We start from the raw sequence: 22365 nt of genomic DNA, 5'->3' as shown, positions 1-22365 counted from the left end.
CAGTTTCAGGCATACTTACCTGGCACAGGCTTAACAGTGATCCGCAAGGCTGTGGGCCCGGGGCGAGACCTTTCCATTGCACATCGGCTTGGTTGACCCCTGCGATCATCCCAAATGTGGACGACTCGGGTGCGCAATTTATAAGTGTGGGGGACTGCGTTCGCGCTCTCCCCTGGAAAAAACAATCAAAAATAGAAATGCCTTTTTTTCATTCTGTTTGTCTATCATGACATGTTCAGTTGTTGTTGTTGTTGTTGTTGTTGTTGTTGTTGTTGATGATGATGTGTTTATTTTGCTGAGTAGCTCCCAAGGAGAAAGATAGGACCCGGAAGGAAACTTGGGTGTTGACATGGAAGTTACCTCCCCTGGGTACCTGGCGCAAGGTGCATGTCTATGCAGCCTAAAATGCAAATAAAGCCATTTCCGTCTCGTTCTTCCTACCAATAATCTTTGCATAAAGCGAACGGGTGAATGTAGTGCCATGTACAGGGAAGTATAAAAATGTTTGAACTGAAATGGAATATATGTGAAGTTTTGCTTACAAGACACCTGAATGAGGTGATGTGTATGTTTGTAGTGATGGTTAGGAAGCTGCAGTTTCAGGCATACTTACCTGGCACAGGCTTAACAGTGATCCGCAAGGCTGTGGGCCCGGGGCGAGACCTTTCCATTGCACATCGGCTTGGTTGACCCCTGCGATCATCCCAAATGTGGACGACTCGGGTGCGCAATTTATAAGTGTGGGGGACTGCGTTCGCGCTCTCCCCTGGAAAAAACAATCAAAAATAGAAATGCCTTTTTTTCATTCTGTTTGTCTATCATGACATGTTCAGTTGTTGTTGTTGTTGTTGTTGTTGTTGTTGTTGTTGATGATGATGTGTTTATTTTGCTGAGTAGCTCCCAAGGAGAAAGATAGGACCCGGAAGGAAACTTGGGTGTTGACATGGAAGTTACCTCCCCTGGGTACCTGGCGCAAGGTGCATGTCTATGCAGCCTAAAATGCAAATAAAGCCATTTCCGTCTCGTTCTTCCTACCAATAATCTTTGCATAAAGCGAACGGGTGAATGTAGTGCCATGTACAGGGAAGTATAAAAATGTTTGAACTGAAATGGAATATATGTGAAGTTTTGCTTACAAGACACCTGAATGAGGTGATGTGTATGTTTGTAGTGATGGTTAGGAAGCTGCAGTTTCAGGCATACTTACCTGGCACAGGCTTAACAGTGATCCGCAAGGCTGTGGGCCCGGGGCGAGACCTTTCCATTGCACATCGGCTTGGTTGACCCCTGCGATCATCCCAAATGTGGACGACTCGGGTGCGCAATTTATAAGTGTGGGGGACTGCGTTCGCGCTCTCCCCTGGAAAAAACAATCAAAAATAGAAATGCCTTTTTTTCATTCTGTTTGTCTATCATGACATGTTCAGTTGTTGTTGTTGTTGTTGTTGTTGTTGTTGTTGTTGATGATGATGTGTTTATTTTGCTGAGTAGCTCCCAAGGAGAAAGATAGGACCCGGAAGGAAACTTGGGTGTTGACATGGAAGTTACCTCCCCTGGGTACCTGGCGCAAGGTGCATGTCTATGCAGCCTAAAATGCAAATAAAGCCATTTCCGTCTCGTTCTTCCTACCAATAATCTTTGCATAAAGCGAACGGGTGAATGTAGTGCCATGTACAGGGAAGTATAAAAATGTTTGAACTGAAATGGAATATATGTGAAGTTTTGCTTACAAGACACCTGAATGAGGTGATGTGTATGTTTGTAGTGATGGTTAGGAAGCTGCAGTTTCAGGCATACTTACCTGGCACAGGCTTAACAGTGATCCGCAAGGCTGTGGGCCCGGGGCGAGACCTTTCCATTGCACATCGGCTTGGTTGACCCCTGCGATCATCCCAAATGTGGACGACTCGGGTGCGCAATTTATAAGTGTGGGGGACTGCGTTCGCGCTCTCCCCTGGAAAAAACAATCAAAAATAGAAATGCCTTTTTTTCATTCTGTTTGTCTATCATGACATGTTCAGTTGTTGTTGTTGTTGTTGTTGTTGTTGTTGTTGTTGTTGATGATGATGTGTTTATTTTGCTGAGTAGCTCCCAAGGAGAAAGATAGGACCCGGAAGGAAACTTGGGTGTTGACATGGAAGTTACCTCCCCTGGGTACCTGGCGCAAGGTGCATGTCTATGCAGCCTAAAATGCAAATAAAGCCATTTCCGTCTCGTTCTTCCTACCAATAATCTTTGCATAAAGCGAACGGGTGAATGTAGTGCCATGTACAGGGAAGTATAAAAATGTTTGAACTGAAATGGAATATATGTGAAGTTTTGCTTACAAGACACCTGAATGAGGTGATGTGTATGTTTGTAGTGATGGTTAGGAAGCTGCAGTTTCAGGCATACTTACCTGGCACAGGCTTAACAGTGATCCGCAAGGCTGTGGGCCCGGGGCGAGACCTTTCCATTGCACATCGGCTTGGTTGACCCCTGCGATCATCCCAAATGTGGACGACTCGGGTGCGCAATTTATAAGTGTGGGGGACTGCGTTCGCGCTCTCCCCTGGAAAAAACAATCAAAAATAGAAATGCCTTTTTTTCATTCTGTTTGTCTATCATGACATGTTCAGTTGTTGTTGTTGTTGTTGTTGTTGTTGTTGTTGTTGATGATGATGTGTTTATTTTGCTGAGTAGCTCCCAAGGAGAAAGATAGGACCCGGAAGGAAACTTGGGTGTTGACATGGAAGTTACCTCCCCTGGGTACCTGGCGCAAGGTGCATGTCTATGCAGCCTAAAATGCAAATAAAGCCATTTCCGTCTCGTTCTTCCTACCAATAATCTTTGCATAAAGCGAACGGGTGAATGTAGTGCCATGTACAGGGAAGTATAAAAATGTTTGAACTGAAATGGAATATATGTGAAGTTTTGCTTACAAGACACCTGAATGAGGTGATGTGTATGTTTGTAGTGATGGTTAGGAAGCTGCAGTTTCAGGCATACTTACCTGGCACAGGCTTAACAGTGATCCGCAAGGCTGTGGGCCCGGGGCGAGACCTTTCCATTGCACATCGGCTTGGTTGACCCCTGCGATCATCCCAAATGTGGACGACTCGGGTGCGCAATTTATAAGTGTGGGGGACTGCGTTCGCGCTCTCCCCTGGAAAAAACAATCAAAAATAGAAATGCCTTTTTTTCATTCTGTTTGTCTATCATGACATGTTCAGTTGTTGTTGTTGTTGTTGTTGTTGTTGTTGTTGTTGATGATGATGTGTTTATTTTGCTGAGTAGCTCCCAAGGAGAAAGATAGGACCCGGAAGGAAACTTGGGTGTTGACATGGAAGTTACCTCCCCTGGGTACCTGGCGCAAGGTGCATGTCTATGCAGCCTAAAATGCAAATAAAGCCATTTCCGTCTCGTTCTTCCTACCAATAATCTTTGCATAAAGCGAACGGGTGAATGTAGTGCCATGTACAGGGAAGTATAAAAATGTTTGAACTGAAATGGAATATATGTGAAGTTTTGCTTACAAGACACCTGAATGAGGTGATGTGTATGTTTGTAGTGATGGTTAGGAAGCTGCAGTTTCAGGCATACTTACCTGGCACAGGCTTAACAGTGATCCGCAAGGCTGTGGGCCCGGGGCGAGACCTTTCCATTGCACATCGGCTTGGTTGACCCCTGCGATCATCCCAAATGTGGACGACTCGGGTGCGCAATTTATAAGTGTGGGGGACTGCGTTCGCGCTCTCCCCTGGAAAAAACAATCAAAAATAGAAATGCCTTTTTTTCATTCTGTTTGTCTATCATGACATGTTCAGTTGTTGTTGTTGTTGTTGTTGTTGTTGTTGTTGTTGATGATGATGTGTTTATTTTGCTGAGTAGCTCCCAAGGAGAAAGATAGGACCCGGAAGGAAACTTGGGTGTTGACATGGAAGTTACCTCCCCTGGGTACCTGGCGCAAGGTGCATGTCTATGCAGCCTAAAATGCAAATAAAGCCATTTCCGTCTCGTTCTTCCTACCAATAATCTTTGCATAAAGCGAACGGGTGAATGTAGTGCCATGTACAGGGAAGTATAAAAATGTTTGAACTGAAATGGAATATATGTGAAGTTTTGCTTACAAGACACCTGAATGAGGTGATGTGTATGTTTGTAGTGATGGTTAGGAAGCTGCAGTTTCAGGCATACTTACCTGGCACAGGCTTAACAGTGATCCGCAAGGCTGTGGGCCCGGGGCGAGACCTTTCCATTGCACATCGGCTTGGTTGACCCCTGCGATCATCCCAAATGTGGACGACTCGGGTGCGCAATTTATAAGTGTGGGGGACTGCGTTCGCGCTCTCCCCTGGAAAAAACAATCAAAAATAGAAATGCCTTTTTTTCATTCTGTTTGTCTATCATGACATGTTCAGTTGTTGTTGTTGTTGTTGTTGTTGTTGTTGTTGTTGATGATGATGTGTTTATTTTGCTGAGTAGCTCCCAAGGAGAAAGATAGGACCCGGAAGGAAACTTGGGTGTTGACATGGAAGTTACCTCCCCTGGGTACCTGGCGCAAGGTGCATGTCTATGCAGCCTAAAATGCAAATAAAGCCATTTCCGTCTCGTTCTTCCTACCAATAATCTTTGCATAAAGCGAACGGGTGAATGTAGTGCCATGTACAGGGAAGTATAAAAATGTTTGAACTGAAATGGAATATATGTGAAGTTTTGCTTACAAGACACCTGAATGAGGTGATGTGTATGTTTGTAGTGATGGTTAGGAAGCTGCAGTTTCAGGCATACTTACCTGGCACAGGCTTAACAGTGATCCGCAAGGCTGTGGGCCCGGGGCGAGACCTTTCCATTGCACATCGGCTTGGTTGACCCCTGCGATCATCCCAAATGTGGACGACTCGGGTGCGCAATTTATAAGTGTGGGGGACTGCGTTCGCGCTCTCCCCTGGAAAAAACAATCAAAAATAGAAATGCCTTTTTTTCATTCTGTTTGTCTATCATGACATGTTCAGTTGTTGTTGTTGTTGTTGTTGTTGTTGTTGTTGTTGATGATGATGTGTTTATTTTGCTGAGTAGCTCCCAAGGAGAAAGATAGGACCCGGAAGGAAACTTGGGTGTTGACATGGAAGTTACCTCCCCTGGGTACCTGGCGCAAGGTGCATGTCTATGCAGCCTAAAATGCAAATAAAGCCATTTCCGTCTCGTTCTTCCTACCAATAATCTTTGCATAAAGCGAACGGGTGAATGTAGTGCCATGTACAGGGAAGTATAAAAATGTTTGAACTGAAATGGAATATATGTGAAGTTTTGCTTACAAGACACCTGAATGAGGTGATGTGTATGTTTGTAGTGATGGTTAGGAAGCTGCAGTTTCAGGCATACTTACCTGGCACAGGCTTAACAGTGATCCGCAAGGCTGTGGGCCCGGGGCGAGACCTTTCCATTGCACATCGGCTTGGTTGACCCCTGCGATCATCCCAAATGTGGACGACTCGGGTGCGCAATTTATAAGTGTGGGGGACTGCGTTCGCGCTCTCCCCTGGAAAAAACAATCAAAAATAGAAATGCCTTTTTTTCATTCTGTTTGTCTATCATGACATGTTCAGTTGTTGTTGTTGTTGTTGTTGTTGTTGTTGTTGTTGATGATGATGTGTTTATTTTGCTGAGTAGCTCCCAAGGAGAAAGATAGGACCCGGAAGGAAACTTGGGTGTTGACATGGAAGTTACCTCCCCTGGGTACCTGGCGCAAGGTGCATGTCTATGCAGCCTAAAATGCAAATAAAGCCATTTCCGTCTCGTTCTTCCTACCAATAATCTTTGCATAAAGCGAACGGGTGAATGTAGTGCCATGTACAGGGAAGTATAAAAATGTTTGAACTGAAATGGAATATATGTGAAGTTTTGCTTACAAGACACCTGAATGAGGTGATGTGTATGTTTGTAGTGATGGTTAGGAAGCTGCAGTTTCAGGCATACTTACCTGGCACAGGCTTAACAGTGATCCGCAAGGCTGTGGGCCCGGGGCGAGACCTTTCCATTGCACATCGGCTTGGTTGACCCCTGCGATCATCCCAAATGTGGACGACTCGGGTGCGCAATTTATAAGTGTGGGGGACTGCGTTCGCGCTCTCCCCTGGAAAAAACAATCAAAAATAGAAATGCCTTTTTTTCATTCTGTTTGTCTATCATGACATGTTCAGTTGTTGTTGTTGTTGTTGTTGTTGTTGTTGTTGTTGATGATGATGTGTTTATTTTGCTGAGTAGCTCCCAAGGAGAAAGATAGGACCCGGAAGGAAACTTGGGTGTTGACATGGAAGTTACCTCCCCTGGGTACCTGGCGCAAGGTGCATGTCTATGCAGCCTAAAATGCAAATAAAGCCATTTCCGTCTCGTTCTTCCTACCAATAATCTTTGCATAAAGCGAACGGGTGAATGTAGTGCCATGTACAGGGAAGTATAAAAATGTTTGAACTGAAATGGAATATATGTGAAGTTTTGCTTACAAGACACCTGAATGAGGTGATGTGTATGTTTGTAGTGATGGTTAGGAAGCTGCAGTTTCAGGCATACTTACCTGGCACAGGCTTAACAGTGATCCGCAAGGCTGTGGGCCCGGGGCGAGACCTTTCCATTGCACATCGGCTTGGTTGACCCCTGCGATCATCCCAAATGTGGACGACTCGGGTGCGCAATTTATAAGTGTGGGGGACTGCGTTCGCGCTCTCCCCTGGAAAAAACAATCAAAAATAGAAATGCCTTTTTTTCATTCTGTTTGTCTATCATGACATGTTCAGTTGTTGTTGTTGTTGTTGTTGTTGTTGTTGTTGATGATGATGTGTTTATTTTGCTGAGTAGCTCCCAAGGAGAAAGATAGGACCCGGAAGGAAACTTGGGTGTTGACATGGAAGTTACCTCCCCTGGGTACCTGGCGCAAGGTGCATGTCTATGCAGCCTAAAATGCAAATAAAGCCATTTCCGTCTCGTTCTTCCTACCAATAATCTTTGCATAAAGCGAACGGGTGAATGTAGTGCCATGTACAGGGAAGTATAAAAATGTTTGAACTGAAATGGAATATATGTGAAGTTTTGCTTACAAGACACCTGAATGAGGTGATGTGTATGTTTGTAGTGATGGTTAGGAAGCTGCAGTTTCAGGCATACTTACCTGGCACAGGCTTAACAGTGATCCGCAAGGCTGTGGGCCCGGGGCGAGACCTTTCCATTGCACATCGGCTTGGTTGACCCCTGCGATCATCCCAAATGTGGACGACTCGGGTGCGCAATTTATAAGTGTGGGGGACTGCGTTCGCGCTCTCCCCTGGAAAAAACAATCAAAAATAGAAATGCCTTTTTTTCATTCTGTTTGTCTATCATGACATGTTCAGTTGTTGTTGTTGTTGTTGTTGTTGTTGTTGTTGTTGATGATGATGTGTTTATTTTGCTGAGTAGCTCCCAAGGAGAAAGATAGGACCCGGAAGGAAACTTGGGTGTTGACATGGAAGTTACCTCCCCTGGGTACCTGGCGCAAGGTGCATGTCTATGCAGCCTAAAATGCAAATAAAGCCATTTCCGTCTCGTTCTTCCTACCAATAATCTTTGCATAAAGCGAACGGGTGAATGTAGTGCCATGTACAGGGAAGTATAAAAATGTTTGAACTGAAATGGAATATATGTGAAGTTTTGCTTACAAGACACCTGAATGAGGTGATGTGTATGTTTGTAGTGATGGTTAGGAAGCTGCAGTTTCAGGCATACTTACCTGGCACAGGCTTAACAGTGATCCGCAAGGCTGTGGGCCCGGGGCGAGACCTTTCCATTGCACATCGGCTTGGTTGACCCCTGCGATCATCCCAAATGTGGACGACTCGGGTGCGCAATTTATAAGTGTGGGGGACTGCGTTCGCGCTCTCCCCTGGAAAAAACAATCAAAAATAGAAATGCCTTTTTTTCATTCTGTTTGTCTATCATGACATGTTCAGTTGTTGTTGTTGTTGTTGTTGTTGTTGTTGTTGTTGATGATGATGTGTTTATTTTGCTGAGTAGCTCCCAAGGAGAAAGATAGGACCCGGAAGGAAACTTGGGTGTTGACATGGAAGTTACCTCCCCTGGGTACCTGGCGCAAGGTGCATGTCTATGCAGCCTAAAATGCAAATAAAGCCATTTCCGTCTCGTTCTTCCTACCAATAATCTTTGCATAAAGCGAACGGGTGAATGTAGTGCCATGTACAGGGAAGTATAAAAATGTTTGAACTGAAATGGAATATATGTGAAGTTTTGCTTACAAGACACCTGAATGAGGTGATGTGTATGTTTGTAGTGATGGTTAGGAAGCTGCAGTTTCAGGCATACTTACCTGGCACAGGCTTAACAGTGATCCGCAAGGCTGTGGGCCCGGGGCGAGACCTTTCCATTGCACATCGGCTTGGTTGACCCCTGCGATCATCCCAAATGTGGACGACTCGGGTGCGCAATTTATAAGTGTGGGGGACTGCGTTCGCGCTCTCCCCTGGAAAAAACAATCAAAAATAGAAATGCCTTTTTTTCATTCTGTTTGTCTATCATGACATGTTCAGTTGTTGTTGTTGTTGTTGTTGTTGTTGTTGTTGATGATGATGTGTTTATTTTGCTGAGTAGCTCCCAAGGAGAAAGATAGGACCCGGAAGGAAACTTGGGTGTTGACATGGAAGTTACCTCCCCTGGGTACCTGGCGCAAGGTGCATGTCTATGCAGCCTAAAATGCAAATAAAGCCATTTCCGTCTCGTTCTTCCTACCAATAATCTTTGCATAAAGCGAACGGGTGAATGTAGTGCCATGTACAGGGAAGTATAAAAATGTTTGAACTGAAATGGAATATATGTGAAGTTTTGCTTACAAGACACCTGAATGAGGTGATGTGTATGTTTGTAGTGATGGTTAGGAAGCTGCAGTTTCAGGCATACTTACCTGGCACAGGCTTAACAGTGATCCGCAAGGCTGTGGGCCCGGGGCGAGACCTTTCCATTGCACATCGGCTTGGTTGACCCCTGCGATCATCCCAAATGTGGACGACTCGGGTGCGCAATTTATAAGTGTGGGGGACTGCGTTCGCGCTCTCCCCTGGAAAAAACAATCAAAAATAGAAATGCCTTTTTTTCATTCTGTTTGTCTATCATGACATGTTCAGTTGTTGTTGTTGTTGTTGTTGTTGTTGTTGTTGTTGATGATGATGTGTTTATTTTGCTGAGTAGCTCCCAAGGAGAAAGATAGGACCCGGAAGGAAACTTGGGTGTTGACATGGAAGTTACCTCCCCTGGGTACCTGGCGCAAGGTGCATGTCTATGCAGCCTAAAATGCAAATAAAGCCATTTCCGTCTCGTTCTTCCTACCAATAATCTTTGCATAAAGCGAACGGGTGAATGTAGTGCCATGTACAGGGAAGTATAAAAATGTTTGAACTGAAATGGAATATATGTGAAGTTTTGCTTACAAGACACCTGAATGAGGTGATGTGTATGTTTGTAGTGATGGTTAGGAAGCTGCAGTTTCAGGCATACTTACCTGGCACAGGCTTAACAGTGATCCGCAAGGCTGTGGGCCCGGGGCGAGACCTTTCCATTGCACATCGGCTTGGTTGACCCCTGCGATCATCCCAAATGTGGACGACTCGGGTGCGCAATTTATAAGTGTGGGGGACTGCGTTCGCGCTCTCCCCTGGAAAAAACAATCAAAAATAGAAATGCCTTTTTTTCATTCTGTTTGTCTATCATGACATGTTCAGTTGTTGTTGTTGTTGTTGTTGTTGTTGTTGTTGTTGATGATGATGTGTTTATTTTGCTGAGTAGCTCCCAAGGAGAAAGATAGGACCCGGAAGGAAACTTGGGTGTTGACATGGAAGTTACCTCCCCTGGGTACCTGGCGCAAGGTGCATGTCTATGCAGCCTAAAATGCAAATAAAGCCATTTCCGTCTCGTTCTTCCTACCAATAATCTTTGCATAAAGCGAACGGGTGAATGTAGTGCCATGTACAGGGAAGTATAAAAATGTTTGAACTGAAATGGAATATATGTGAAGTTTTGCTTACAAGACACCTGAATGAGGTGATGTGTATGTTTGTAGTGATGGTTAGGAAGCTGCAGTTTCAGGCATACTTACCTGGCACAGGCTTAACAGTGATCCGCAAGGCTGTGGGCCCGGGGCGAGACCTTTCCATTGCACATCGGCTTGGTTGACCCCTGCGATCATCCCAAATGTGGACGACTCGGGTGCGCAATTTATAAGTGTGGGGGACTGCGTTCGCGCTCTCCCCTGGAAAAAACAATCAAAAATAGAAATGCCTTTTTTTCATTCTGTTTGTCTATCATGACATGTTCAGTTGTTGTTGTTGTTGTTGTTGTTGTTGTTGTTGATGATGATGTGTTTATTTTGCTGAGTAGCTCCCAAGGAGAAAGATAGGACCCGGAAGGAAACTTGGGTGTTGACATGGAAGTTACCTCCCCTGGGTACCTGGCGCAAGGTGCATGTCTATGCAGCCTAAAATGCAAATAAAGCCATTTCCGTCTCGTTCTTCCTACCAATAATCTTTGCATAAAGCGAACGGGTGAATGTAGTGCCATGTACAGGGAAGTATAAAAATGTTTGAACTGAAATGGAATATATGTGAAGTTTTGCTTACAAGACACCTGAATGAGGTGATGTGTATGTTTGTAGTGATGGTTAGGAAGCTGCAGTTTCAGGCATACTTACCTGGCACAGGCTTAACAGTGATCCGCAAGGCTGTGGGCCCGGGGCGAGACCTTTCCATTGCACATCGGCTTGGTTGACCCCTGCGATCATCCCAAATGTGGACGACTCGGGTGCGCAATTTATAAGTGTGGGGGACTGCGTTCGCGCTCTCCCCTGGAAAAAACAATCAAAAATAGAAATGCCTTTTTTTCATTCTGTTTGTCTATCATGACATGTTCAGTTGTTGTTGTTGTTGTTGTTGTTGTTGTTGTTGATGATGATGTGTTTATTTTGCTGAGTAGCTCCCAAGGAGAAAGATAGGACCCGGAAGGAAACTTGGGTGTTGACATGGAAGTTACCTCCCCTGGGTACCTGGCGCAAGGTGCATGTCTATGCAGCCTAAAATGCAAATAAAGCCATTTCCGTCTCGTTCTTCCTACCAATAATCTTTGCATAAAGCGAACGGGTGAATGTAGTGCCATGTACAGGGAAGTATAAAAATGTTTGAACTGAAATGGAATATATGTGAAGTTTTGCTTACAAGACACCTGAATGAGGTGATGTGTATGTTTGTAGTGATGGTTAGGAAGCTGCAGTTTCAGGCATACTTACCTGGCACAGGCTTAACAGTGATCCGCAAGGCTGTGGGCCCGGGGCGAGACCTTTCCATTGCACATCGGCTTGGTTGACCCCTGCGATCATCCCAAATGTGGACGACTCGGGTGCGCAATTTATAAGTGTGGGGGACTGCGTTCGCGCTCTCCCCTGGAAAAAACAATCAAAAATAGAAATGCCTTTTTTTCATTCTGTTTGTCTATCATGACATGTTCAGTTGTTGTTGTTGTTGTTGTTGTTGTTGTTGTTGATGATGATGTGTTTATTTTGCTGAGTAGCTCCCAAGGAGAAAGATAGGACCCGGAAGGAAACTTGGGTGTTGACATGGAAGTTACCTCCCCTGGGTACCTGGCGCAAGGTGCATGTCTATGCAGCCTAAAATGCAAATAAAGCCATTTCCGTCTCGTTCTTCCTACCAATAATCTTTGCATAAAGCGAACGGGTGAATGTAGTGCCATGTACAGGGAAGTATAAAAATGTTTGAACTGAAATGGAATATATGTGAAGTTTTGCTTACAAGACACCTGAATGAGGTGATGTGTATGTTTGTAGTGATGGTTAGGAAGCTGCAGTTTCAGGCATACTTACCTGGCACAGGCTTAACAGTGATCCGCAAGGCTGTGGGCCCGGGGCGAGACCTTTCCATTGCACATCGGCTTGGTTGACCCCTGCGATCATCCCAAATGTGGACGACTCGGGTGCGCAATTTATAAGTGTGGGGGACTGCGTTCGCGCTCTCCCCTGGAAAAAACAATCAAAAATAGAAATGCCTTTTTTTCATTCTGTTTGTCTATCATGACATGTTCAGTTGTTGTTGTTGTTGTTGTTGTTGTTGTTGTTGATGATGATGTGTTTATTTTGCTGAGTAGCTCCCAAGGAGAAAGATAGGACCCGGAAGGAAACTTGGGTGTTGACATGGAAGTTACCTCCCCTGGGTACCTGGCGCAAGGTGCATGTCTATGCAGCCTAAAATGCAAATAAAGCCATTTCCGTCTCGTTCTTCCTACCAATAATCTTTGCATAAAGCGAACGGGTGAATGTAGTGCCATGTACAGGGAAGTATAAAAATGTTTGAACTGAAATGGAATATATGTGAAGTTTTGCTTACAAGACACCTGAATGAGGTGATGTGTATGTTTGTAGTGATGGTTAGGAAGCTGCAGTTTCAGGCATACTTACCTGGCACAGGCTTAACAGTGATCCGCAAGGCTGTGGGCCCGGGGCGAGACCTTTCCATTGCACATCGGCTTGGTTGACCCCTGCGATCATCCCAAATGTGGACGACTCGGGTGCGCAATTTATAAGTGTGGGGGACTGCGTTCGCGCTCTCCCCTGGAAAAAACAATCAAAAATAGAAATGCCTTTTTTTCATTCTGTTTGTCTATCATGACATGTTCAGTTGTTGTTGTTGTTGTTGTTGTTGTTGTTGTTGTTGATGATGATGTGTTTATTTTGCTGAGTAGCTCCCAAGGAGAAAGATAGGACCCGGAAGGAAACTTGGGTGTTGACATGGAAGTTACCTCCCCTGGGTACCTGGCGCAAGGTGCATGTCTATGCAGCCTAAAATGCAAATAAAGCCATTTCCGTCTCGTTCTTCCTACCAATAATCTTTGCATAAAGCGAACGGGTGAATGTAGTGCCATGTACAGGGAAGTATAAAAATGTTTGAACTGAAATGGAATATATGTGAAGTTTTGCTTACAAGACACCTGAATGAGGTGATGTGTATGTTTGTAGTGATGGTTAGGAAGCTGCAGTTTCAGGCATACTTACCTGGCACAGGCTTAACAGTGATCCGCAAGGCTGTGGGCCCGGGGCGAGACCTTTCCATTGCACATCGGCTTGGTTGACCCCTGCGATCATCCCAAATGTGGACGACTCGGGTGCGCAATTTATAAGTGTGGGGGACTGCGTTCGCGCTCTCCCCTGGAAAAAACAATCAAAAATAGAAATGCCTTTTTTTCATTCTGTTTGTCTATCATGACATGTTCAGTTGTTGTTGTTGTTGTTGTTGTTGTTGTTGTTGATGATGATGTGTTTATTTTGCTGAGTAGCTCCCAAGGAGAAAGATAGGACCCGGAAGGAAACTTGGGTGTTGACATGGAAGTTACCTCCCCTGGGTACCTGGCGCAAGGTGCATGTCTATGCAGCCTAAAATGCAAATAAAGCCATTTCCGTCTCGTTCTTCCTACCAATAATCTTTGCATAAAGCGAACGGGTGAATGTAGTGCCATGTACAGGGAAGTATAAAAATGTTTGAACTGAAATGGAATATATGTGAAGTTTTGCTTACAAGACACCTGAATGAGGTGATGTGTATGTTTGTAGTGATGGTTAGGAAGCTGCAGTTTCAGGCATACTTACCTGGCACAGGCTTAACAGTGATCCGCAAGGCTGTGGGCCCGGGGCGAGACCTTTCCATTGCACATCGGCTTGGTTGACCCCTGCGATCATCCCAAATGTGGACGACTCGGGTGCGCAATTTATAAGTGTGGGGGACTGCGTTCGCGCTCTCCCCTGGAAAAAACAATCAAAAATAGAAATGCCTTTTTTTCATTCTGTTTGTCTATCATGACATGTTCAGTTGTTGTTGTTGTTGTTGTTGTTGTTGTTGTTGATGATGATGTGTTTATTTTGCTGAGTAGCTCCCAAGGAGAAAGATAGGACCCGGAAGGAAACTTGGGTGTTGACATGGAAGTTACCTCCCCTGGGTACCTGGCGCAAGGTGCATGTCTATGCAGCCTAAAATGCAAATAAAGCCATTTCCGTCTCGTTCTTCCTACCAATAATCTTTGCATAAAGCGAACGGGTGAATGTAGTGCCATGTACAGGGAAGTATAAAAATGTTTGAACTGAAATGGAATATATGTGAAGTTTTGCTTACAAGACACCTGAATGAGGTGATGTGTATGTTTGTAGTGATGGTTAGGAAGCTGCAGTTTCAGGCATACTTACCTGGCACAGGCTTAACAGTGATCCGCAAGGCTGTGGGCCCGGGGCGAGACCTTTCCATTGCACATCGGCTTGGTTGACCCCTGCGATCATCCCAAATGTGGACGACTCGGGTGCGCAATTTATAAGTGTGGGGGACTGCGTTCGCGCTCTCCCCTGGAAAAAACAATCAAAAATAGAAATGCCTTTTTTTCATTCTGTTTGTCTATCATGACATGTTCAGTTGTTGTTGTTGTTGTTGTTGTTGTTGTTGTTGATGATGATGTGTTTATTTTGCTGAGTAGCTCCCAAGGAGAAAGATAGGACCCGGAAGGAAACTTGGGTGTTGACATGGAAGTTACCTCCCCTGGGTACCTGGCGCAAGGTGCATGTCTATGCAGCCTAAAATGCAAATAAAGCCATTTCCGTCTCGTTCTTCCTACCAATAATCTTTGCATAAAGCGAACGGGTGAATGTAGTGCCATGTACAGGGAAGTATAAAAATGTTTGAACTGAAATGGAATATATGTGAAGTTTTGCTTACAAGACACCTGAATGAGGTGATGTGTATGTTTGTAGTGATGGTTAGGAAGCTGCAGTTTCAGGCATACTTACCTGGCACAGGCTTAACAGTGATCCGCAAGGCTGTGGGCCCGGGGCGAGACCTTTCCATTGCACATCGGCTTGGTTGACCCCTGCGATCATCCCAAATGTGGACGACTCGGGTGCGCAATTTATAAGTGTGGGGGACTGCGTTCGCGCTCTCCCCTGGAAAAAACAATCAAAAATAGAAATGCCTTTTTTTCATTCTGTTTGTCTATCATGACATGTTCAGTTGTTGTTGTTGTTGTTGTTGTTGTTGTTGTTGATGATGATGTGTTTATTTTGCTGAGTAGCTCCCAAGGAGAAAGATAGGACCCGGAAGGAAACTTGGGTGTTGACATGGAAGTTACCTCCCCTGGGTACCTGGCGCAAGGTGCATGTCTATGCAGCCTAAAATGCAAATAAAGCCATTTCCGTCTCGTTCTTCCTACCAATAATCTTTGCATAAAGCGAACGGGTGAATGTAGTGCCATGTACAGGGAAGTATAAAAATGTTTGAACTGAAATGGAATATATGTGAAGTTTTGCTTACAAGACACCTGAATGAGGTGATGTGTATGTTTGTAGTGATGGTTAGGAAGCTGCAGTTTCAGGCATACTTACCTGGCACAGGCTTAACAGTGATCCGCAAGGCTGTGGGCCCGGGGCGAGACCTTTCCATTGCACATCGGCTTGGTTGACCCCTGCGATCATCCCAAATGTGGACGACTCGGGTGCGCAATTTATAAGTGTGGGGGACTGCGTTCGCGCTCTCCCCTGGAAAAAACAATCAAAAATAGAAATGCCTTTTTTTCATTCTGTTTGTCTATCATGACATGTTCAGTTGTTGTTGTTGTTGTTGTTGTTGTTGTTGTTGATGATGATGTGTTTATTTTGCTGAGTAGCTCCCAAGGAGAAAGATAGGACCCGGAAGGAAACTTGGGTGTTGACATGGAAGTTACCTCCCCTGGGTACCTGGCGCAAGGTGCATGTCTATGCAGCCTAAAATGCAAATAAAGCCATTTCCGTCTCGTTCTTCCTACCAATAATCTTTGCATAAAGCGAACGGGTGAATGTAGTGCCATGTACAGGGAAGTATAAAAATGTTTGAACTGAAATGGAATATATGTGAAGTTTTGCTTACAAGACACCTGAATGAGGTGATGTGTATGTTTGTAGTGATGGTTAGGAAGCTGCAGTTTCAGGCATACTTACCTGGCACAGGCTTAACAGTGATCCGCAAGGCTGTGGGCCCGGGGCGAGACCTTTCCATTGCACATCGGCTTGGTTGACCCCTGCGATCATCCCAAATGTGGACGACTCGGGTGCGCAATTTATAAGTGTGGGGGACTGCGTTCGCGCTCTCCCCTGGAAAAAACAATCGGAAAAAACAATCAAAAATAGAAATGCCTTTTTTTCATTCTGTTTGTCTATCATGACATGTTCAGTTGTTGTTGTTGTTGTTGTTGTTGTTGTTGTTGTTGTTGATGATGTGTTTATTTTGCTGAGTAGCTCCCAAGGAGAAAGATAGGACCCGGAAGGAAACTTGGGTGTTGACATGGAAGTTACCTCCCCTGGGTACCTGGCGCAAGGTGCATGTCTATGCAGCCTAAAATGCAAATAAAGCCATTTCCGTCTCGTTCTTCCTACCAATAATCTTTGCATAAAGCGAACGGGTGAATGTAGTGCCATGTACAGGGAAGTATAAAAATGTTTGAACTGAAATGGAATATATGTGAAGTTTTGCTTACAAGACACCTGAATGAGGTGATGTGTATGTTTGTAGTGATGGTTAGGAAGCTGCAGTTTCAGGCATACTTACCTGGCACAGGCTTAACAGTGATCCGCAAGGCTGTGGGCCCGGGGCGAGACCTTTCCATTGCACATCGGCTTGGTTGACCCCTGCGATCATCCCAAATGTGGACGACTCGGGTGCGCAATTTATAAGTGTGGGGGACTGCGTTCGCGCTCTCCCCTGGAAAAAACAATCAAAAATAGAAATGCCTTTTTTTCATTCTGTTTGTCTATCATGACATGTTCAGTTGTTGTTGTTGTTGTTGTTGTTGTTGTTGTTGTTGATGATGATGTGTTTATTTTGCTGAGTAGCTCCCAAGGAGAAAGATAGGACCCGGAAGGAAACTTGGGTGTTGACATGGAAGTTACCTCCCCTGGGTACCTGGCGCAAGGTGCATGTCTATGCAGCCTAAAATGCAAATAAAGCCATTTCCGTCTCGTTCTTCCTACCAATAATCTTTGCATAAAGCGAACGGGTGAATGTAGTGCCATGTACAGGGAAGTATAAAAATGTTTGAACTGAAATGGAATATATGTGAAGTTTTGCTTACAAGACACCTGAATGAGGTGATGTGTATGTTTGTAGTGATGGTTAGGAAGCTGCAGTTTCAGGCATACTTACCTGGCACAGGCTTAACAGTGATCCGCAAGGCTGTGGGCCCGGGGCGAGACCTTTCCATTGCACATCGGCTTGGTTGACCCCTGCGATCATCCCAAATGTGGACGACTCGGGTGCGCAATTTATAAGTGTGGGGGACTGCGTTCGCGCTCTCCCCTGGAAAAAACAATCAAAAATAGAAATGCCTTTTTTTCATTCTGTTTGTCTATCATGACATGTTCAGTTGTTGTTGTTGTTGTTGTTGTTGTTGTTGTTGTTGTTGATGATGTGTTTATTTTGCTGAGTAGCTCCCAAGGAGAAAGATAGGACCCGGAAGGAAACTTGGGTGTTGACATGGAAGTTACCTCCCCTGGGTACCTGGCGCAAGGTGCATGTCTATGCAGCCTAAAATGCAAATAAAGCCATTTCCGTCTCGTTCTTCCTACCAATAATCTTTGCATAAAGCGAACGGGTGAATGTAGTGCCATGTACAGGGAAGTATAAAAATGTTTGAACTGAAATGGAATATATGTGAAGTTTTGCTTACAAGACACCTGAATGAGGTGATGTGTATGTTTGTAGTGATGGTTAGGAAGCTGCAGTTTCAGGCATACTTACCTGGCACAGGCTTAACAGTGATCCGCAAGGCTGTGGGCCCGGGGCGAGACCTTTCCATTGCACATCGGCTTGGTTGACCCCTGCGATCATCCCAAATGTGGACGACTCGGGTGCGCAATTTATAAGTGTGGGGGACTGCGTTCGCGCTCTCCCCTGGAAAAAACAATCAAAAATAGAAATGCCTTTTTTTCATTCTGTTTGTCTATCATGACATGTTCAGTTGTTGTTGTTGTTGTTGTTGTTGTTGTTGTTGTTGATGTGATGTGTTTATTTTGCTGAGTAGCTCCCAAGGAGAAAGATAGGACCCGGAAGGAAACTTGGGTGTTGACATGGAAGTTACCTCCCCTGGGTACCTGGCGCAAGGTGCATGTCTATGCAGCCTAAAATGCAAATAAAGCCATTTCCGTCTCGTTCTTCCTACCAATAATCTTTGCATAAAGCGAACGGGTGAATGTAGTGCCATGTACAGGGAAGTATAAAAATGTTTGAACTGAAATGGAATATATGTGAAGTTTTGCTTACAAGACACCTGAATGAGGTGATGTGTATGTTTGTAGTGATGGTTAGGAAGCTGCAGTTTCAGGCATACTTACCTGGCACAGGCTTAACAGTGATCCGCAAGGCTGTGGGCCCGGGGCGAGACCTTTCCATTGCACATCGGCTTGGTTGACCCCTGCGATCATCCCAAATGTGGACGACTCGGGTGCGCAATTTATAAGTGTGGGGGACTGCGTTCGCGCTCTCCCCTGGAAAAAACAATCAAAAATAGAAATGCCTTTTTTTCATTCTGTTTGTCTATCATGACATGTTCAGTTGTTGTTGTTGTTGTTGTTGTTGTTGTTGTTGTTGATGATGATGTGTTTATTTTGCTGAGTAGCTCCCAAGGAGAAAGATAGGACCCGGAAGGAAACTTGGGTGTTGACATGGAAGTTACCTCCCCTGGGTACCTGGCGCAAGGTGCATGTCTATGCAGCCTAAAATGCAAATAAAGCCATTTCCGTCTCGTTCTTCCTACCAATAATCTTTGCATAAAGCGAACGGGTGAATGTAGTGCCATGTACAGGGAAGTATAAAAATGTTTGAACTGAAATGGAATATATGTGAAGTTTTGCTTACAAGACACCTGAATGAGGTGATGTGTATGTTTGTAGTGATGGTTAGGAAGCTGCAGTTTCAGGCATACTTACCTGGCACAGGCTTAACAGTGATCCGCAAGGCTGTGGGCCCGGGGCGAGACCTTTCCATTGCACATCGGCTTGGTTGACCCCTGCGATCATCCCAAATGTGGACGACTCGGGTGCGCAATTTATAAGTGTGGGGGACTGCGTTCGCGCTCTCCCCTGGAAAAAACAATCAAAAATAGAAATGCCTTTTTTTCATTCTGTTTGTCTATCATGACATGTTCAGTTGTTGTTGTTGTTGTTGTTGTTGTTGTTGTTGTTGATGATGATGTGTTTATTTTGCTGAGTAGCTCCCAAGGAGAAAGATAGGACCCGGAAGGAAACTTGGGTGTTGACATGGAAGTTACCTCCCCTGGGTACCTGGCGCAAGGTGCATGTCTATGCAGCCTAAAATGCAAATAAAGCCATTTCCGTCTCGTTCTTCCTACCAATAATCTTTGCATAAAGCGAACGGGTGAATGTAGTGCCATGTACAGGGAAGTATAAAAATGTTTGAACTGAAATGGAATATATGTGAAGTTTTGCTTACAAGACACCTGAATGAGGTGATGTGTATGTTTGTAGTGATGGTTAGGAAGCTGCAGTTTCAGGCATACTTACCTGGCACAGGCTTAACAGTGATCCGCAAGGCTGTGGGCCCGGGGCGAGACCTTTCCATTGCACATCGGCTTGGTTGACCCCTGCGATCATCCCAAATGTGGACGACTCGGGTGCGCAATTTATAAGTGTGGGGGACTGCGTTCGCGCTCTCCCCTGGAAAAAACAATCAAAAATAGAAATGCCTTTTTTTCATTCTGTTTGTCTATCATGACATGTTCAGTTGTTGTTGTTGTTGTTGTTGTTGTTGTTGTTGTTGATGATGATGTGTTTATTTTGCTGAGTAGCTCCCAAGGAGAAAGATAGGACCCGGAAGGAAACTTGGGTGTTGACATGGAAGTTACCTCCCCTGGGTACCTGGCGCAAGGTGCATGTCTATGCAGCCTAAAATGCAAATAAAGCCATTTCCGTCTCGTTCTTCCTACCAATAATCTTTGCATAAAGCGAACGGGTGAATGTAGTGCCATGTACAGGGAAGTGGGAAGTATAAAAATGTTTGAACTGAAATGGAATATATGTGAAGTTTTGCTTACAAGACACCTGAATGAGGTGATGTGTATGTTTGTAGTGATGGTTAGGAAGCTGCAGTTTCAGGCATACTTACCTGGCACAGGCTTAACAGTGATCCGCAAGGCTGTGGGCCCGGGGCGAGACCTTTCCATTGCACATCGGCTTGGTTGACCCCTGCGATCATCCCAAATGTGGACGACTCGGGTGCGCAATTTATAAGTGTGGGGGACTGCGTTCGCGCTCTCCCCTGGAAAAAACAATCAAAAATAGAAATGCCTTTTTTTCATTCTGTTTGTCTATCATGACATGTTCAGTTGTTGTTGTTGTTGTTGTTGTTGTTGTTGTTGTTGATGATGATGTGTTTATTTTGCTGAGTAGCTCCCAAGGAGAAAGATAGGACCCGGAAGGAAACTTGGGTGTTGACATGGAAGTTACCTCCCCTGGGTACCTGGCGCAAGGTGCATGTCTATGCAGCCTAAAATGCAAATAAAGCCATTTCCGTCTCGTTCTTCCTACCAATAATCTTTGCATAAAGCGAACGGGTGAATGTAGTGCCATGTACAGGGAAGTATAAAAATGTTTGAACTGAAATGGAATATATGTGAAGTTTTGCTTACAAGACACCTGAATGAGGTGATGTGTATGTTTGTAGTGATGGTTAGGAAGCTGCAGTTTCAGGCATACTTACCTGGCACAGGCTTAACAGTGATCCGCAAGGCTGTGGGCCCGGGGCGAGACCTTTCCATTGCACATCGGCTTGGTTGACCCCTGCGATCATCCCAAATGTGGACGACTCGGGTGCGCAATTTATAAGTGTGGGGGACTGCGTTCGCGCTCTCCCCTGGAAAAAACAATCAAAAATAGAAATGCCTTTTTTTCATTCTGTTTGTCTATCATGACATGTTCAGTTGTTGTTGTTGTTGTTGTTGTTGTTGTTGTTGTTGTTGTTGTATGATGATGTGTTTATTTTGCTGAGTAGCTCCCAAGGAGAAAGATAGGACCCGGAAGGAAACTTGGGTGTTGACATGGAAGTTACCTCCCCTGGGTACCTGGCGCAAGGTGCATGTCTATGCAGCCTAAAATGCAAATAAAGCCATTTCCGTCTCGTTCTTCCTACCAATAATCTTTGCATAAAGCGAACGGGTGAATGTAGTGCCATGTACAGGGAAGTATAAAAATGTTTGAACTGAAATGGAATATATGTGAAGTTTTGCTTACAAGACACCTGAATGAGGTGATGTGTATGTTTGTAGTGATGGTTAGGAAGCTGCAGTTTCAGGCATACTTACCTGGCACAGGCTTAACAGTGATCCGCAAGGCTGTGGGCCCGGGGCGAGACCTTTCCATTGCACATCGGCTTGGTTGACCCCTGCGATCATCCCAAATGTGGACGACTCGGGTGCGCAATTTATAAGTGTGGGGGACTGCGTTCGCGCTCTCCCCTGGAAAAAACAATCAAAAATAGAAATGCCTTTTTTTCATTCTGTTTGTCTATCATGACATGTTCAGTTGTTGTTGTTGTTGTTGTTGTTGTTGTTGTTGTTGTTGATGATGATGTGTTTATTTTGCTGAGTAGCTCCCAAGGAGAAAGATAGGACCCGGAAGGAAACTTGGGTGTTGACATGGAAGTTACCTCCCCTGGGTACCTGGCGCAAGGTGCATGTCTATGCAGCCTAAAATGCAAATAAAGCCATTTCCGTCTCGTTCTTCCTACCAATAATCTTTGCATAAAGCGAACGGGTGAATGTAGTGCCATGTACAGGGAAGTATAAAAATGTTTGAACTGAAATGGAATATATGTGAAGTTTTGCTTACAAGACACCTGAATGAGGTGATGTGTATGTTTGTAGTGATGGTTAGGAAGCTGCAGTTTCAGGCATACTTACCTGGCACAGGCTTAACAGTGATCCGCAAGGCTGTGGGCCCGGGGCGAGACCTTTCCATTGCACATCGGCTTGGTTGACCCCTGCGATCATCCCAAATGTGGACGACTCGGGTGCGCAATTTATAAGTGTGGGGGACTGCGTTCGCGCTCTCCCCTGGAAAAAACAATCAAAAATAGAAATGCCTTTTTTTCATTCTGTTTGTCTATCATGACATGTTCAGTTGTTGTTGTTGTTGTTGTTGTTGTTGTTGTTGTTGTTGTGTGTGTGATTTTGCTGAGTAGCTCCCAAGGAGAAAGATAGGACCCGGAAGGAAACTTGGGTGTTGACATGGAAGTTACCTCCCCTGGGTACCTGGCGCAAGGTGCATGT

General features: G+C 44.9%; 38 non-coding genes across 38 annotated transcripts; all 38 read left to right on the top strand.

The window, feature by feature from the left end:
* Positions 1–11: 11 nt before the first annotated feature.
* Positions 12–175, top strand: LOC124127712. Its single transcript, XR_006860048.2, has one exon. It is a non-coding gene; the product is annotated as a U1 spliceosomal RNA (small nuclear RNA).
* A 430-nt stretch (positions 176–605) lies between these two features.
* On the top strand, positions 606–769 carry LOC124127711. Its single transcript, XR_006860047.2, has one exon. It is a non-coding gene; the product is annotated as a U1 spliceosomal RNA (small nuclear RNA).
* A 430-nt stretch (positions 770–1199) lies between these two features.
* On the top strand, positions 1200–1363 carry LOC124127703. Its single transcript, XR_006860039.2, has one exon. It is a non-coding gene; the product is annotated as a U1 spliceosomal RNA (small nuclear RNA).
* A 430-nt stretch (positions 1364–1793) lies between these two features.
* On the top strand, positions 1794–1957 carry LOC125379561. Its single transcript, XR_007220920.1, has one exon. It is a non-coding gene; the product is annotated as a U1 spliceosomal RNA (small nuclear RNA).
* Positions 1958–2390: 433 nt separating this feature from the next.
* On the top strand, positions 2391–2554 carry LOC125379560. Its single transcript, XR_007220919.1, has one exon. It is a non-coding gene; the product is annotated as a U1 spliceosomal RNA (small nuclear RNA).
* Positions 2555–2984: 430 nt separating this feature from the next.
* On the top strand, positions 2985–3148 carry LOC125379559. Its single transcript, XR_007220918.1, has one exon. It is a non-coding gene; the product is annotated as a U1 spliceosomal RNA (small nuclear RNA).
* Positions 3149–3578: 430 nt separating this feature from the next.
* LOC125379557 lies at positions 3579–3742 on the top strand. Its single transcript, XR_007220916.1, has one exon. It is a non-coding gene; the product is annotated as a U1 spliceosomal RNA (small nuclear RNA).
* Positions 3743–4172: 430 nt separating this feature from the next.
* LOC124127695 lies at positions 4173–4336 on the top strand. Its single transcript, XR_006860032.1, has one exon. It is a non-coding gene; the product is annotated as a U1 spliceosomal RNA (small nuclear RNA).
* Positions 4337–4766: 430 nt separating this feature from the next.
* LOC125379556 lies at positions 4767–4930 on the top strand. The gene has a single exon (XR_007220915.1). It is a non-coding gene; the product is annotated as a U1 spliceosomal RNA (small nuclear RNA).
* Positions 4931–5360: 430 nt separating this feature from the next.
* Positions 5361–5524, top strand: LOC125379555. The gene has a single exon (XR_007220914.1). It is a non-coding gene; the product is annotated as a U1 spliceosomal RNA (small nuclear RNA).
* Positions 5525–5954: 430 nt separating this feature from the next.
* On the top strand, positions 5955–6118 carry LOC125379554. Its single transcript, XR_007220913.1, has one exon. It is a non-coding gene; the product is annotated as a U1 spliceosomal RNA (small nuclear RNA).
* Positions 6119–6548: 430 nt separating this feature from the next.
* Positions 6549–6712, top strand: LOC125379553. The gene has a single exon (XR_007220912.1). It is a non-coding gene; the product is annotated as a U1 spliceosomal RNA (small nuclear RNA).
* Positions 6713–7139: 427 nt separating this feature from the next.
* Positions 7140–7303, top strand: LOC125379552. The gene has a single exon (XR_007220911.1). It is a non-coding gene; the product is annotated as a U1 spliceosomal RNA (small nuclear RNA).
* Positions 7304–7733: 430 nt separating this feature from the next.
* On the top strand, positions 7734–7897 carry LOC125379551. The gene has a single exon (XR_007220910.1). It is a non-coding gene; the product is annotated as a U1 spliceosomal RNA (small nuclear RNA).
* A 430-nt stretch (positions 7898–8327) lies between these two features.
* On the top strand, positions 8328–8491 carry LOC125379550. Its single transcript, XR_007220909.1, has one exon. It is a non-coding gene; the product is annotated as a U1 spliceosomal RNA (small nuclear RNA).
* Positions 8492–8918: 427 nt separating this feature from the next.
* LOC125379549 lies at positions 8919–9082 on the top strand. The gene has a single exon (XR_007220908.1). It is a non-coding gene; the product is annotated as a U1 spliceosomal RNA (small nuclear RNA).
* A 430-nt stretch (positions 9083–9512) lies between these two features.
* Positions 9513–9676, top strand: LOC125379548. The gene has a single exon (XR_007220907.1). It is a non-coding gene; the product is annotated as a U1 spliceosomal RNA (small nuclear RNA).
* Positions 9677–10106: 430 nt separating this feature from the next.
* LOC125379547 lies at positions 10107–10270 on the top strand. Its single transcript, XR_007220906.1, has one exon. It is a non-coding gene; the product is annotated as a U1 spliceosomal RNA (small nuclear RNA).
* Positions 10271–10697: 427 nt separating this feature from the next.
* On the top strand, positions 10698–10861 carry LOC125379546. The gene has a single exon (XR_007220905.1). It is a non-coding gene; the product is annotated as a U1 spliceosomal RNA (small nuclear RNA).
* Positions 10862–11288: 427 nt separating this feature from the next.
* On the top strand, positions 11289–11452 carry LOC125379545. Its single transcript, XR_007220904.1, has one exon. It is a non-coding gene; the product is annotated as a U1 spliceosomal RNA (small nuclear RNA).
* Positions 11453–11879: 427 nt separating this feature from the next.
* Positions 11880–12043, top strand: LOC125379544. Its single transcript, XR_007220903.1, has one exon. It is a non-coding gene; the product is annotated as a U1 spliceosomal RNA (small nuclear RNA).
* A 427-nt stretch (positions 12044–12470) lies between these two features.
* On the top strand, positions 12471–12634 carry LOC125379543. Its single transcript, XR_007220902.1, has one exon. It is a non-coding gene; the product is annotated as a U1 spliceosomal RNA (small nuclear RNA).
* A 430-nt stretch (positions 12635–13064) lies between these two features.
* On the top strand, positions 13065–13228 carry LOC125379542. The gene has a single exon (XR_007220901.1). It is a non-coding gene; the product is annotated as a U1 spliceosomal RNA (small nuclear RNA).
* A 427-nt stretch (positions 13229–13655) lies between these two features.
* On the top strand, positions 13656–13819 carry LOC125379541. The gene has a single exon (XR_007220900.1). It is a non-coding gene; the product is annotated as a U1 spliceosomal RNA (small nuclear RNA).
* Positions 13820–14246: 427 nt separating this feature from the next.
* Positions 14247–14410, top strand: LOC125379540. The gene has a single exon (XR_007220899.1). It is a non-coding gene; the product is annotated as a U1 spliceosomal RNA (small nuclear RNA).
* A 427-nt stretch (positions 14411–14837) lies between these two features.
* LOC125379539 lies at positions 14838–15001 on the top strand. Its single transcript, XR_007220898.1, has one exon. It is a non-coding gene; the product is annotated as a U1 spliceosomal RNA (small nuclear RNA).
* Positions 15002–15428: 427 nt separating this feature from the next.
* LOC125379537 lies at positions 15429–15592 on the top strand. The gene has a single exon (XR_007220896.1). It is a non-coding gene; the product is annotated as a U1 spliceosomal RNA (small nuclear RNA).
* A 427-nt stretch (positions 15593–16019) lies between these two features.
* On the top strand, positions 16020–16183 carry LOC125379536. The gene has a single exon (XR_007220895.1). It is a non-coding gene; the product is annotated as a U1 spliceosomal RNA (small nuclear RNA).
* Positions 16184–16626: 443 nt separating this feature from the next.
* LOC125379535 lies at positions 16627–16790 on the top strand. The gene has a single exon (XR_007220894.1). It is a non-coding gene; the product is annotated as a U1 spliceosomal RNA (small nuclear RNA).
* A 430-nt stretch (positions 16791–17220) lies between these two features.
* On the top strand, positions 17221–17384 carry LOC125379534. The gene has a single exon (XR_007220893.1). It is a non-coding gene; the product is annotated as a U1 spliceosomal RNA (small nuclear RNA).
* Positions 17385–17814: 430 nt separating this feature from the next.
* LOC125379533 lies at positions 17815–17978 on the top strand. Its single transcript, XR_007220892.1, has one exon. It is a non-coding gene; the product is annotated as a U1 spliceosomal RNA (small nuclear RNA).
* Positions 17979–18407: 429 nt separating this feature from the next.
* On the top strand, positions 18408–18571 carry LOC125379532. The gene has a single exon (XR_007220891.1). It is a non-coding gene; the product is annotated as a U1 spliceosomal RNA (small nuclear RNA).
* A 430-nt stretch (positions 18572–19001) lies between these two features.
* Positions 19002–19165, top strand: LOC125379531. Its single transcript, XR_007220890.1, has one exon. It is a non-coding gene; the product is annotated as a U1 spliceosomal RNA (small nuclear RNA).
* Positions 19166–19595: 430 nt separating this feature from the next.
* On the top strand, positions 19596–19759 carry LOC125379530. Its single transcript, XR_007220889.1, has one exon. It is a non-coding gene; the product is annotated as a U1 spliceosomal RNA (small nuclear RNA).
* Positions 19760–20196: 437 nt separating this feature from the next.
* LOC125379529 lies at positions 20197–20360 on the top strand. Its single transcript, XR_007220888.1, has one exon. It is a non-coding gene; the product is annotated as a U1 spliceosomal RNA (small nuclear RNA).
* Positions 20361–20790: 430 nt separating this feature from the next.
* On the top strand, positions 20791–20954 carry LOC125379528. Its single transcript, XR_007220887.1, has one exon. It is a non-coding gene; the product is annotated as a U1 spliceosomal RNA (small nuclear RNA).
* Positions 20955–21391: 437 nt separating this feature from the next.
* LOC125379526 lies at positions 21392–21555 on the top strand. The gene has a single exon (XR_007220885.1). It is a non-coding gene; the product is annotated as a U1 spliceosomal RNA (small nuclear RNA).
* A 433-nt stretch (positions 21556–21988) lies between these two features.
* Positions 21989–22152, top strand: LOC125379525. The gene has a single exon (XR_007220884.1). It is a non-coding gene; the product is annotated as a U1 spliceosomal RNA (small nuclear RNA).
* Positions 22153–22365: the final 213 nt, after the last annotated feature.

Source organism: Haliotis rufescens, unplaced genomic scaffold (assembly GCF_023055435.1).
Source record: "Haliotis rufescens isolate VD_foot unplaced genomic scaffold, xgHalRufe1.0.p SCAF_14, whole genome shotgun sequence".
NCBI classification, from domain to species: domain Eukaryota; kingdom Metazoa; phylum Mollusca; class Gastropoda; order Lepetellida; family Haliotidae; genus Haliotis; species Haliotis rufescens.
This window is presented reverse-complemented; position numbering and strand designations above follow the sequence as displayed.